The following is a 15,620-nucleotide window of genomic DNA, read 5'->3' on the forward strand; positions in this document are numbered from 1 at the left end:
TAATCGGTTTCTAAGAAGATGAAATATTTAAATATCTTCTTCCTTCGATTTCGCAGGAGACAGAGAGAGGTTGTCATTACGTAAAGTTATGCAATTCTATCAGATAATGGTGGAACGTAAAAAACGAGCGATAAATTAAAAAAAAATTAATTTCGAGGAACGTCCTCGCAAGATTATTGAAAAATCTTCTTGTGGTTTCCCTCTGATAAATAACGAGAATAGATACTTGTTACAGAATCGAATAACTCGACGATTCTCGTGTCCAACTTTTTAGCCGAGTATCGAGATTTGCGTTCGAGAGCAAAGTGCTCTGACCCATAACTGATGTAATTAGCCCGAATTATTCCAATTCTCGATTATGAAAGGGTCCAGGGACCCGTGTTTCGAGCAACCTTGACGAGCAAAGACGATTATTTAACGCAACGGCGCAATCATCGGCGACGACGTAACCGCGCCATAATTTATCGCGTTACGTTACAAACTGTGTGCTCCCCTCCCTCCCATCCTCGTCACCTTGAATCTCCGTTTCCGCCCGTCCAATAAATTCGATTTCCCCGACGCTTTGATGTTCCTTCTTCATTTCGTCAAAATAATAATCGTCCATTGTTGGAGAACGAACGAGTTCGGCCAATCTTTTCTTCCTTCCTCTTCCAGCAAATTCGTTCAAACGCATAATACGAAAATAGAGGAGGATGGAAAAAGTTTGAAAAGGTTTAAAAATCTTAAATCTTTCTTTCTTAAAATCGGGATGCAAATTAACCCAAGTTTACGTGTTTCGTTCCCGATCCGCGAAAACCAATTCGCAACAGCGCTCGCATTCCTCCTCCGTCCTTGGGCCGTTTCGAGTAAATCCGCGCTACTCGAAACACGGAATACCAGGATATTGCCCCAGCAAAAATCCAACCAAAAGAGAAAAAGAGAAAAAAAGACACATCGAGAAACTAGGTAGGTTCCATTTAAAAATACAAATACGTATACCTTTTGGAAAGAGAAGAAAAATTCGCGGGATCGACGGATTGGTGGGACGATGGTGGGTGAAGAGTGGAAAGAAGGAGGGAAGGGAGAGGAAAGAAAAAGGAGGCGAGCGAGTTATACACTCGACTGCCAAAAAGTCGATGTGGCAATCGCCGCGTTCTTTCGTTCCCGCTGCCAGCTCGGCCCGCTCTGCCATCGTTTTAATTTAAGACACCCCTTCAAATGTCACGAATACACATTCCGTGCTCCGTGCCGTCTCGGCGTCCAACCGAAAACACCGCGCGTTTTCCACGTATCCGTGGATGAAACTCGGCCGGTGACTCACTTTTCGAAACTTTTAGAAACGAATATTATGCAAGCCTCCTCGGGAAGAGGAGAATATAAAAGATATATATATATATATATTTTGGTAAAGTAGAGAAAAAAGAAAGAAAACGCGTTATTAAAGACGAGGAAGAAGGAAGATGGACGCGTATTTCGAGGATGTCCCGATTATTATTATTGAATATCGAATTTCGTTATTCCTCGTCACTCGTTGTTATTGATTGCGATAGAATAATAAATTTAATGACTTTTTTTCTCCCCTCGTACGTGGCGTGACCGCGAGCTGATTGGACTGTTGACTGGTTCAAGAACATGGATCTCCATGTTTTTTACTGCTTTGTTATTCTCTTTCGATGTCGTATGCACGCGAGCGTGCCTCGACAAAAATAAGATCTATACAACGAGGAGGATCAACGAGCTCCTCTCCGTTCCAGACAAAGAAACGCTCGTAATCGTAAAGACAAAAGCTGCACAGTTTATCTCTGTCCTCTATTTTTTTTATTTCTCTTCCTTCTGTTTCTCCATAGCTTCCTCGAATACTTAAAAATAAAGAGCGTGCAATGGCGAAGAAAATTGTGATGATTAAACGAATAGTGATTATTCCAAAGATCTCGAAGAATCACAATCGACAACTTTCCACATCTTCGTTCGATCGAAAAATTTCCTCTGACAAACTTTTAATAATTCTAATTCCAAGGGATTAAAGGGATCGAAGTTCGAATATTGGATACGAAAATTGTATGGATCGCCGAGAATCCTCACCTATCCTCACCCTCCGTGGGGATAAACAGAGTATCAGTTTCTTGTTTACAAGGCGGACCAATAATTTTCTAAAAATAAGAGACCGCTCTCCACGAGCAAGGCTGCGCGGCCCGATTGATATACGTTTCTCGAAGGTCTAAACAAAATTCTACGAGCTTGCCCCTCTTCGCTCCACCATTCAAGAAATCGACCTTGCGATCCACGCGAATTCCTTGTCTACTTCAATCGCTATTTACTGATCATTTCTTGTGAAATCTTCTTTAACCCTTTTACTTATTATTATGGAGAATGCGCTTTAAGAAACAATTTTTAATTCGTTTCGATTGCTCGATCGAGAGTTTCTTCAGAAAGAATTTGTCAAAAATTCAGGAATGAATTTAGAAAATTGAAAGATTGTTATTGATATACGTGTATTTCGATGCACGAAATATACGTTCAAAGAATAAGAAGAGATCGAGAGATTTCGCGAAACCGCGTCTTTTATTATTCTCGTCGTTATGCGTCCAGACAGATTCGATGCCGGATTTCATAAAATTCCTATATGCTTCGTAAACATGCTTTATAGCGGCGCACGGTGCACGAATGAAGTGATATTTCTCGACGTACGAGGAGTACGATCCCGGCACGTATGCCAGCAGAGAGAAAAAAAAGAAAAAGTGCCGATCGATCGGAGATGCTCGCTGATGCAAGAAGTATCTGTGCTTCGAAATAGAGTTCCTGCATCTTTTTTCGCCATTCTTCACTTGGGACGTTCGAGTTCGATTTTTATTTTTATTTTTTTTTCCCTTTATCCTCGAAAAGGGAATTTTCTTCGTCGCTCGATTTTATTTCATTTTCTTCCTCGAGTTTCCTTACAACATCGTCGAGCGAGGTGTTGAATTTAATAATAAAAACTCGAGGCCAAAATAAATTTGTAATTAAAATATATATCGATATATATATACAACGTGTCGAGGAAGAGATAATCGGGTGTAATATTTAATAAAGATATATACGAGGTATACACCATTACTAATTAAAAGAATATTAAATTTTATCTTTCGTTATCGTTATTCCCATTTCAAAATCGTATTATTCACCGGAATTTCCATTTGCGTTACAATACTTAATGTTTATGCATTTATGGAAAACGTTTTTAAAACTACGTAAAAAAAAAAAAACACACGCGATTTCGCAGTGGAAAATATTCGTTAATAATATTTAACATCTGCGTAAAAAGGAATCTCTTTCCATTTCTTCCAAGTTCCCGTTCCATCCACGATTCAATTCCTTCCTCGTCAAAAGTTGGGGAAAAAATATCCACGATAATAATTCGTGATCTCTAAAACTGTTCCCCAAGATTATCCCACATTCGATCGGCCTATTTCAAGCATCGGTCCAATTACCGATCCACCGAGAGAGAGAGAGATCTCGATTAATCTGTCACTCTCCCTCGACGGGGCGGAAAAGGGGGAGGAGGAGGAGGAGGAGGAGGAGGAAGGAGGATTCACAACGGTTTCCGCGCGGACTCGTAATAATGACGAAACGAGCCGGCCGCGCAGCCACGTCGACCCACATTTATAAATAGAGGAGGCCTCGTCTCCCCGTCGGGGTGACGGCGCGGTGTGTGTCACCCCAGGAATACCACTCTCTCGACCGAGTGACCGACCGCGTCGCTGTGAATGGGCCGAGGAAGAACGACCGGTTCCTCGTCTCGGAACCGCCTCGTAAACCACGTATCCACTTTCGTATCGTATCGATGGCGCACCATTGCCCGATTTTATGATCAATTTTACGACGTGGATAACGGTTAATGCCCGCGATCAACCGCGTTGCTCGTTTGATAACACGGAGAAGGAATAAGGTAGCGCGAAATCTTCATTTCTTTCTTTTTTCTCTTCTTTCTTTCTCTTTCGAACATCTCGTTCGTCGCGTCGATGGTGCACCGCATCGCTGGAATTTTACGACGTTGATCCATTCGAATTGAGGAGAGGAATAAAGGATAAATTCCAAGAAGTCTTTCCTCTTTCGGATCTTCTTCTTGATCAGTGGCGTATATATCATTGGTGATGTGGAATTTTATAAAACATCGTCGATTGTAACGAATGGAAAATAGAGGATAGGGCGAATCCCTTTTCTCCTTTCGATTTTGTTTATCGGTATAGATTATTGGAATAGAAAGCCAGTGAAGAGATTTTATCACGTCGAATCCTTTCTTCTTCTGTTCTTCGTATCAACGGTGCATCATCATTGACGAACTATTTCACGTGGATAATAATTGAAAAGAATAGAGTGAATTCCTTTTTCCTTTGGATTTTGTTTACCAATACTATTGATAGAAAGTGAAAAATTTTTATATCGAATAGAGAAAAGAATATCATGAATTTTTCTTCTCATCATTGATGAACTATTTCACGTGGATAATAATTGAGAAGTATAGAATAGAGTGAATCCCTTTTTCCTTTGGATTTTGTTTACCAATGCTATTGAAAAATTTCGAACAGAGAATAGAATACCATGAATTTTTCTTCTCATCGTATCATTCGATTCGTTATTGGTGAACTATTTCCAATAAGGGAATTTCACGTGGATAATAATTGGAAAGTAGAGAATACCGCGAATCCCTTTCTCCTTCGGATTTTGTTTATCAATCGATGGAAAGCCAATTAAAAAAATTTTATTCGATGGTGAATAGAGAACAGGATACCGTGAATTTTTCTTCTTTTCGACCTGGTTTTTTTCAACGATTGGCACCATTGGCGAACTATTTCCAATAAGGGAATTTCACGTGGATAATAATTGGAAAGTAGAAAATAGAATAATACCGTGAATCTCTTTTTCCTTTGAATACTTGTTTATCAGTGGGGCGCTAGAGAGCCGGTGAAAAAATTTTTACGACGTCATTCAATGTCGCGTAGAGAAATACAGAGATATCTATGAATCTTTTTTTCTTTTGGATCTTGTTTTCATATTGGTGGTTCACCATCGGGAATTGTATTGAACAAAATGGATAAAGTCGATTGTTCGCTAAAGAATGAAGAATAAAGAATAGGGTATCGCGTGTCCTTTTCCCTTCTTATATTTTATCGTATCAATGGTGGCCCGAGTAAACTTCCAAGAAATTTTACGCCATTTGATATCGAATTAAGAACGAAAGATTGCTACGAATCTTTTCTTTTTTTTCTTTCCTTCTTTCTTTATCAATGGTATCGCCATTGATGGAACTCGAAGAGGAAGAAATTTTACGTGGATAACGCGTGGTTGGTGGATTAATAATCGATCATTCGATGAACGGAGTCTACTTACGAGTCTCTCTTCCCTCCTCGACCTTATTTACGATCTTATGAATAGAGAAGAGATGATATAGATCCAAGTGATATAACATTCGAACGGGGATGGTCGACGATTTATTACTTGGGAACGAGTTCTGTATATATACAGGCTCTTTTGTCCAAGTTGGACTTCCTCGAACTTTCTTCGCCAGGGATTGGAGAGATGGTTGGCCCGTGATCGATGATGAAGCTTGATTAGTCGCCGCGGAAACTGAGGGAGTTTCATTGAAACGCCGTTTTTAGGGCGTGGTTCTACCGGGATAGATCTTTATCGATGGATTTTTAATTAGCCGTAGGGGGTCGTGAAATTGTCAATCCAAAATTGTCTCCCCTATTATCACGGACAATACATCGTTATCACACTTTTATCTTACAAATTATCACTCATCATTGATCTCGCCAATTTATACAATTTTATACTTACAAACTCGTTTCTCCTGTCCCTCCATTGTCAAACAATAAAAAGTTATTACTTTCATCTTACAAATTGTCATTCATTATTAATTGATATTAATCCCAGATGATCAAAAATACCAATTTACCTCTCAAAAGTATCTCAAATTTCTTTTTCTTTTTCGAACAACGATAGCAAATTTGAAAGAGTCGCACAAACTAACGAACTCTTTTGTACTCTTTCGACCATTCGATTTATCCAGGAAAATTCACGATTCTGGAACAATTCGTATCGTCTCCTCGCGCGGGAAACAGTGTCTCGGGATAAGACGTTCAAGACGAACAACAAAGCTATTTTATGCCACTCGCTCTGCGAATAGTAGTACGATTGGCTCGGCTCCAGATCCAGTATTTTTCGCTTTAACCAATTTCGCTTGTCGAGAGGCTTGTTAAGGCAGGGAAAAATTGGCGGAGGGGAGGGGAAAAACGTGCAGCAACGAAGGCTCGCAGGAAATCGCCGCGATGAGTCAAACGCGGCTGCTAATATTGTGGTTGGCCGCGTACGAATGAAGGGAGGGAGGGGGGGAAAAAAATAGCAAACTTTCGACTCGGGTTACCGCATTGCGCCGGATCAATCCGTGTGTGCCTCGAGCGTGTATTCGAGTGTATTTTTTTCCCTCGATTTTTCTTGGTTTCTTGCGAGCCGATGACGCGTTTGATCCGTCCCCTTGCCGCGACGATTGTTGCGTTGTCCACGCCAATTACTTAAGCTTTATTTTTATGTTTGTTTGTTTGTTTTCTTTTTTATCTTCTTTTCAATAGAACAGATTCGATAGATCTCTTGTCAATTTGTAATACAAATTGTCCAATCTCGAGTCATCATATTCAAATGTAATAAATAAAACTGGTATATTTTTAATTGTATACCTTTAATGTTATATATAGTTCGTATTCGAGAAACTGTAATTTTGTTTTTCGTTTTATTAATTTTTTTTTCCATTTTATTTTAAGTTATATCACGTATGTTTTATGTACATTTTTTAACGAAATAATAAATTATAATAAAAAGCAATATTGTTTTGTAAAAAATAAAATAAGGGGAAAAATAAGTTCAATCTCTCGAATCAAGCTTATCGATCGTATTATTATCGTCGTCGGGATTGAAATTCAATTTTCGATGTATGCAGCGTGTTTAGAAAGTTTCATTTTTTTATCCCGTTATAAATATAAACGCGTACATGTGCCACTTTTTCATTCGCTTCGAGTTTCATTTCGTAATGGGCGGTGACATTTTATTATTATTACGTTATTATCCTTCGTCGTAATGTTTGAAATTGCTAATTACCTCTTACGAATTCTTGCTTATAAATTCATTTGACCGTGGCGATTAAGCTACGGCCTTAAAAAAATTGAAACCCTCCCTGGCGTTTCTCCTCCTCTCTCCGTTTTCCTAAAGCTAAAAAATGATTCGTTCCGACGATATATATATATATATATATATATATATATATATATATATATATATATATATATATTCTATATATATATATATATATATATATATAGAAATTCAGAAAGTTAGTTATTCGTGTCAGTCAGACAGTTGTATATCACGATGCGACAGTCATTTCAAATATAATTTCAACAGATTGCACAGATCACGATCTAAAATACGTTCGTACGTATTCCTGTACACCGGATTTGTGGATTTAGATCCTCGCAGCTGTTCGCAATATTAAAAACGTAGCAGTACCAAAATTAACTTTAATCGCAAAAAAAAAAAAAAGGAAAGAAAAAAAGAAAATTATTACCCTCTGTAAAATCGTAGAATAGAATTCTAAAAAATGCAAATCTCGACGATCGTTGTTGCGCTATTTTCGAAGAAAAATATTCTCGAGAATAATTTGTTCCTCTTCTTTTTTTGAAACTTTTCAACCCTCGAACGAGCGATATTCTAAGGACGGGGAAAGAGGCATGCGAGCACCGCTTTTGTTCTAACTAACGCCGCGCGCCGGTGTCTAATAATGTAGCAAGGTCGTTCTTCCCGATGTACCGTGAATGCCCCTCTCGTTACGACACACGTACGCCCTCGGAGTTTCGAGCAACGCCGAGAGGCGACGGCCTAAGACGTGACAACGACGACAGATAAAGAGGCGCGCGTTTCGCCTCCAAATCAACTGGCACGCGTTTATCCTTTATTACGAGCGGAAATTGGAAAATTTTCTGGGAATCGACGCGCTTTCCTTTTGGATATTTTCGATCGTTTCTTTTCGCGAATAAATCAAACAGGTATCCAATTTTTTTAGCTTCCAGAAAATATTTTCGATCGTTTCTTTTCGCGAATAAATCGAACAGGTATCCGATTTTTTTAACGGAAAAGTTGAAAAAAGTTCGAATTCTCGAGCGACGAATATTTTTCTACCGTAATTTCGCGCGGCTCGATGGGGAAAAATTGGGAAACGACGAGAATCCCCCGCGATGAATTCTCTCGTACACAATTCGACAACAATTCGGGGAAGCGATGACAAACCGATTTGGCGTCCATTCAACCGAAGCGGCGAAACTTTTATTGCATTGCTGTTTGTTTAACGCGACTGGCTAACACGCACGAAAATATCGGCAGATCTAGAAAGCGCAATTTCGCGTAAACATCGCGATTAAACGATATAACAGCGAGTATTATATCTGGCGGCCAGTCAAATTTCAAAAACCGCGCAATTAGCATAACAGTGGTCCAGAAATATCCGATTGAAACGCGATAATTCGATCTCTTGGAAACTTCGCGAAACTTTCTTCTTACGATCGATCGACCGATTTCCATTCGACGTATCGAAAAATCGAATTACGCATTATTCAGCGTAGTCATCGTTAATAATATCCGCGAATCCATGGGATTAATTTATCACTTTGATCGGAGGTAAGCGCGTCGAAAATAATTTATCGACGATCGGTCAAAAGGCGGTTGGAAAAAAACGGGGTCATATTGCGATATTTCCTCGCGTTTTATCAATTTCCATTGGACGATAATTCGTTATCACCGTTATCTATCTCTCTGTTCTTTTTCCCCCACCGCTTTCCTTTGAATCATCCCCTGTTTCCAGGACGAAAAGATGGACGAATACTTTGGATCCATCGGGATGGTTTCGTCGATCAAACTCGAATTCGTTTCGATATTATTTATCGCGATGGGGGGCCGTCTATTAAATTGGACGAATTAACTTTCTCGGCCTTCGAATATTTATCGAACGCATTTAACCATGGGACGTGGACGCGTGCGTCATAGTCGGAATATTAAACTTAAATCGGCCGGAAATGAGTCAATGATATTACGCTGGCGATTATGATGTAACGGGAGCCGAAAACTGTTATTGTTTCTTCTTTTTCGAAATCGATTTTCCTTTCTCTTCGTTTCCTCGTCGTTGTGAATCGAAATTTGTGCGTTTCTCGAAGATTGAAATTACTCTTTTCGTTTCGTTTATAATTTTTTTCGATACTTGGACGTGTTGGTTACATTTCTTATTTTCTAAATAAATTTAAGAGGATTTGAGATCGGCCAAAAGGCGAGACGAATAAAGTGAAAGCTGCGTTACCTTGCGCGGTTTTGTCGTGATCGGTCGCTGCCTCGAATCGCGCCTCGTTCCCCGATCTGGAAATGAAAAGAGACATCGTTAGATCGGTTGGATTAGCCGATGAGAAAATGATATTTAAGAAGAATTTGTCGAGAAGATTTTACAAGATTTCATAACTGAAAATTTTTTATGAAAACTAACATTGAAATTCATTTCAAATATACTTCATCGACAAGGAGGAAATAGAATCTCTGGAAAGAATGGAGAGAAAGAAGGATGGAAATTTTTTTATTTAAAAAAAAGTACAGCAAATAACGATATTACGATGTGGATTAGAATCGATCGGACGAAACGATCCGATCTGAATATATACTTTCACTAAACGCAATGGATTGACAAGTGAGAATGGCGATCGTGGAAGCGCGAAATCGATTCGACACGGTTGTAGGTGTTTCGACTCTCGTTTCGCATCGAGGAAATCGAGAATCGATGGATCGGCAAAATACTAATTAGCGCACTCTCTCGCTTAAAACGACAACGGGTCTTCTTTTTTCTTTTTACGAATAGCTGCTTCACTTTCACGACTCGACCCGCGTTGTGGACGAGCGTTGTGGACAATCGGCGAGTGGAATTCGGTAAGAATCTATTTAGAAAGTAGAAATTGGATCAAGTTGGCAAACAAAGACTCTAATTCCAAGCTCGAATATCTAATCTTATTTTTATTTCAACTTTCAACAGTGGTTAATCAAATTATGCGTGGAAAGGAAAATTTCTATAATCATCCTGATCAATGAAATACAAAGAAGTATTATCAAAATAAACATTAAAGATTCATCCATCGTTGTTTATCGTCGAATTAACTCAAGAAAAATTAACGGAAGTGCACGCTAATGTAATGTTGACCCTGACTCGAGTGCTGCGCTACGTTATTAACGAAGTTCACGGGTCAAAGTTCGAACGACTGTGCGTGAGTTTCGCGTATGTCGGTCATGAATGTTTGTATCACGTCGTGGAACGATTGACCACGATGTAGAGGTCGGTTTTCCGACATCATCTCGTGTATTTTTCTCTTTATTTTCACAACCTATATCAAAATATTTCAAAAGCCATTTATTCTTCCGTCGAATATATCAACGTTATATTCAAAGTTTCGTAAAAAAAAAAAAGAATTCAAAACAGTCTAACGTTCACTCAAATAATCAACAAGAGGATCCTAATGAACCGCGAACGAGCGATTAGAACCAATCATCCGAGCTACTTTAAAGAAAGAGGAGAAAAAAAATCGCTTTCGGGTCTTCGTTTGATTTACGCGCTCGCTCCTATCCGACAAATTAAAAAAAGAAACCTGGCTCCCTCCCCCCGCAAGTCGTAAAAACCAAGCTCTAAACCCCAAGAAGACTCCATTACCTCTTCCTCGAATGCAATCCATTTGCCCGCGGGGCGATCCATTAACTCGTTTGAAAAATACACGTGGACGCCTCCTCCACGATTTCCGCCATACACCGCGTGGATATTCGTCAAGAAAAACACTATTATTATTATTATTATTATTAACGCAATTCACTCGAAATGGCCAATTCCAGTTTCGATTACGAGAGCCGGTTGCGAATTGCGTGAGTCAACGCGACCCGATTCAATTTTTAAACCGTGATAACTTGTTGGATGAAAGAAGGAAGGAAGGAAGGAGTAGGCAAAAATAATAAGAAAGAAAAAAAAAGAGAGAGAAAGGAGAAAAAGGTGTGGAGTGCAATTGGGCGCGTGCAATTCGACGTCGGCTGCGATCGCGCGCGACCGAGCATCAGAAATAGCAGGCGCGGTAATAAAAGTTCTCGGAAGACGTGCGAACTCGTTCCCTGTCACCAATTATGGAGTGTTGCGATCGCGCGCCGAAATATTGCGAGTAATTGGGAGAAGAGGGAGGAGGGGGAGGGGGATCGTGTTACACGCGGAATCGGCGTGCAACGGGGGGAACGGGGAGAGGGAGAGATCCTGTTCCTCGAGGATTCCTCTGCTGAATGGGATTAAGGGTACTGGTTTGAACTTGATTGGAACCGGTTCGAGGAAAAAAGGAGATTACTACTACAGGGGGCGGAGGGGGATGGTAATTGGATCCGCCGATGAAGGAGAAATTCTATCGAAATGGCGCCGATTTCGAGCTTTCCAGTAATGTATCGTAATTTTCGATCGGGATTGATTTCTCTATCCTTGGATACGTTTGGTCTTTTTTTTCTTTTTTATTTTGGTTGGGAGAGGATAGAAGAAAATCTTTTCTTTTCGGTAAAGTGTTAGGATGGTTCAGAAGTTGTTACGTCGTATTTGAGGTTTTCTTTGGAATATTTTTAAATCGGTGGTGATGAAATTTTTGGAAACACGTGGGAGAAGATGGTTGAAATAATTTTTTTTCCTCAACGCGAGATTTGAAGAGGAAAAAGTTGACTGTTGCAAAAAGGAAAACGTTGATCCGAAACGTAAAGAAGTTTAAAGAATTTTCTGAAGAGGGAAATCTCGCAAAGTTGAGCGCAAACGGGAGCGGGAATGGAAAGTTGTATTCGGCGCAAAGTTGCTTCAAAGAGAAGAAAAACACGATGAATCGCTTTCAAGAAAGGAGAAATTTTTTGCCACCGATTCAAGCCAAAGAGAAACTCGTTGAATAAACGCACAAAAGCAAGAATATTCAAATTTTACGAAACTTCCTTGAAACCAACATAAATATCGCGAAATCTGAAATTTTTCCAAAACCCACACACGCGTTAAGCCCTTTATTTTAACCGTACGTCTCTCGCCCTTTGTCGAAAAACATAGTAAACGGTTTATGAATTTTACGTTTAATAAATATTCGTTTGCACGTATCGGCAATCTCATTTCCCGCAGCGCACACCGTGCAACGTATTAAAAGCGTTTATTAAACGCGACGCAATTTCGAATCGCGCGCGCTTTATTGGAAAATGGCCGCTAGATCCTCGAAACGATCGTAAAACTCCCAATTCCGATTCAAATCGAGCCAAATTTATCTTCGAAATCTTCTCTCGCGTGCAAGTTAAAATTTAATTCAATTTAATACAATTGTGACGACGATTCCAGGCATTCGAGATCGATCAAAGTTGTGATCAAGATGTAAGCACACGGATGGACGTTCGTTGATGTTTATTATCGGCGGAAAAAGATTTTAAGATGGAGGCTCCGTAGTTTGGAAACGAAAAGTCGTCTAGCGTGAACGCTTTACATAATGAATGCTCGTAACTGATCGACGAAATCATTCGACGCACGATGATGCTCTGGAAGCCGGAATTTGAATACGAAAAGACGGGGAAAGTCGGCGCTCGCGGCACGATGACGCCAACCGTTCACCATTGTTTCCATTGTCACTGTGACTCGACACAATCGTAGTTGGACGACAACGAAACGATCGAACAATGGATTCCGAGTCGGACGTCCAATCGTCGCTTGCCAACCGAGCGAAATTTCGCCCGAGCGCCAAACGCAAAGGGAAAAATATCGATCGAAATAACGGAGGGTTTCCCCTCCGCGTGAGAAACCGCGACTTCTTCCTTCGCATCATCGAATACCCCGTTTCGCAATTGAAGCTGCGCGTCGATGAATCCATCATTTCTACGATTTCACTTCGAGCCTTTGATATGCTAATCCTCTTTAGGTTGAAAGTCACTTTCTGCTCTTTTGTTGGCCGAGCAACGTTTCATCTGTCCCGAATTCTTATTTTCGAACCGTGCATAGATATTTCCGTCTCGATAAAGATATTTCTCCTTTTCCGTCGCAATTCTATTTCTATTCACGGATATTCGTTCTTTTTCATTCTTTTTTTTTAATCGAGGAATCGTATTTATGCCGTATTCGTATTTTAACTTATACGATTTAAATACCTGTAATGTAAATCCGATTCTTAATTTATAAAGCGATTCAAATAAGAGCGTAGCGAAATACACGAATCTTTCGCATCACGTGTAAAAAAGAATATTTATAGAACAGCGACAAAAATACGGGTCACACGAAGCGAGCGTTTCCCAGAAGAATTACATATACCCATCTCCTCTTATGCGTCACTCTTCCAGAATAAAATTGTTTACTCGAAATTGACCGAAATCGCCCGTAACACTCTTTTCATCCTCTCTCCTTTACGACTCCTCCAACATCGTTCCTCTTCCTCCTCTTCCTCCATCGAATACCACCTTTTCGAGAAAAGGGAAAATCTTCGAAAAGAAGAAAGAATCGGTTTTCGAATCGATCGAAACGAATGGATCCTCGTCGTCGATCCTCAAAAAGAAAAAACTTCTCGAAGATTCACGATCGTCTTAATTTATTTCGAATAAACAGACGAGATCCGCGCAAAGTTTGAAGAATCTGAAGATTTCCTCGAAACGATTCTTGATGAAAAGGGGTACGAAACGAGGAGGGTGGAAAGGAAGGGGGGAAGGAGAGGAGGGAGGGTGTGGTATTGATCCGCTCGCCGAAAACATTCCCTCTCGACGACCGACTTTTTTCCACGAGACGCGACGCGAGAAGGGGAGGGGTAAACTCGGCTCGATTTTTGCATCCGTGACGATCGTGGAGAATCGAGGGTGGAAAAAGAGGGCACTCGGGGTTGTTAGCCCGTCAAGGGATGCTGCTTTTGTGATACGGGGGGAGATAGCCGCCGAGGTAACGAGTCAACACGGCTTGTTTTTTCGGGATATCGTTTTCGTTTTTATTGCCAGGATTTTCTTTTGCTCCGGCTTTCGTTTGCTGGAACACAATGCCAGTTTCTTCGCGGCGATCTCTTTGAAGGATGTGTCTCGAGAGAAAGAGACGATTAGATTCGCAGATAGAATTTTTTTTCCTTTTTCGTAAATTTTCGTGAGAATAAAATTATTCTTCCTCCTGTTTCGATATTATTTTAATACCAGAAATTTTCATCACGATATATATAATTGAATTTTACGTAGGAATGCGCGCAAACTCGCAGACGTGTAACGAAGGGACGGTGCACGCGCCCTTGACTCGATTAAATGGCCCCTCCCTCCCCTCTAACTCCGTTGGAATCCGTTTAAAAGCTCGGGGTTACTACCGTGGATTTACGATACGTCAATCTCTATTAAAAGGCGTGCGCAAACAGGGAAGAGTTTTCCCTTTCCATGAATAATTGTATCAAGCTGCCAGGGTATGAAAGTCTTTAATCCCGACAATGGGAGCGAAACCGTGTTTGTGTATCGCGCCAGACCAATTTGCGTCGCAAACAAACAAAATCTAGGGAACAAGATTTCGAGGATAGGAAAGAATAAATAATAGAATAAAAATCGAACGTTCCATTTAAGCGGAGTTTAAACTCTTCTCGTCCTCTCAAGTTTGATATTTTCAAACTGTTCCACTCGAAACAGGAAAAAATTCTCCACAATATGTTCTCCTAAATACCAGATCCAAGCCAAATCTTCACTTCCCTCCTCCATCCTCGATCAACCCTCGAATTATTCTCTAGTCATACTTTTAACCTTTCTTCTCCTTTTTTTATTTTTTTATTTTTTTCATGCGAGCTAATACAAAGGACGGTGGTGTTTAGCCCTCCGCGGACGGGGGTTGAATTCTCTCAAGGACACGGCGGCGGTGACGTCGAAAACTACGAGGAGAGAGTGGAGAGGGGTGGCGCGCTATTTTAACCGGCGACCCTGGAGTCGATCGATCGGCCACGAATTAAACGGCGTTGACGTGGCGGAGAAGTATTCCGTGGCGCTCCGTATCCGCGCGATTTCGAATCGCTCGGCCACGCGAGGTCGTCGAACCCTGGGCGTGACTGACTCGCGGCAAACTCGGGGCAACTTCGCCGTGGCCGAACCTCCACTTCGCGCGCCACGATTGATCGCCCGTTTCCTATGGGGTTGTGGGCCTCCTATCTCGCGGATTTATCTTTACCACCACCTGCCCTTTGTTCTTCCATTTCTCGCGTTTGAAATTCGTGGCGGACCGCGCGCGCGCGATAAACCCAGTGTTTCGTTTCTTCGAATCGTGTTTGAAAATGAGTTCTTTTTTGAGAAAGAGAGAAATGTTTGAGTAGGATTAATTAGAGAAATTAGATTCGACGCGTGGAAAGGGGAATTCGAATTAGGCGAGGAGAAAAAGAAGTTTGTTTTGTTTGGGGAAGAGGAACGATTGGTCGATGAAGTGGGTGTGTTTTGTCGATAGGGAGGATTGGAATTTTTTTTGGGATCGTATTGAGGAAAGGGGATTTTATTTTGCGAATTTTTGTTTTTAATTAATTTGAAAGGGCGAGAGTAAGCGAAATGTTTTTTTTTTTTTTTAA

The 15,620-nt window shown here is 40.6% G+C and overlaps 1 protein-coding gene across 2 annotated transcripts in view; it reads right to left on the reverse strand.

The window, feature by feature from the left end:
- The window catches only part of LOC100578925 (protein Tob1), a 103,599-nt gene that overhangs the window by 70,426 nt on the left and 17,553 nt on the right, over window positions 1-15,620 (reverse strand). For both annotated transcript variants that reach the window (XM_006563992.3, XM_016911501.2), the window contains exon 2: window positions 9,356-9,411. The gene's annotated coding sequence lies outside the window, so the exon portion shown is untranslated. The remainder of the gene's footprint in view (window positions 1-9,355; window positions 9,412-15,620) is intronic.

Source organism: Apis mellifera, linkage group LG3 (assembly GCF_003254395.2).
Source record: "Apis mellifera strain DH4 linkage group LG3, Amel_HAv3.1, whole genome shotgun sequence".
Classification (NCBI taxonomy): Eukaryota; Metazoa; Arthropoda; class Insecta; order Hymenoptera; family Apidae; genus Apis; species Apis mellifera.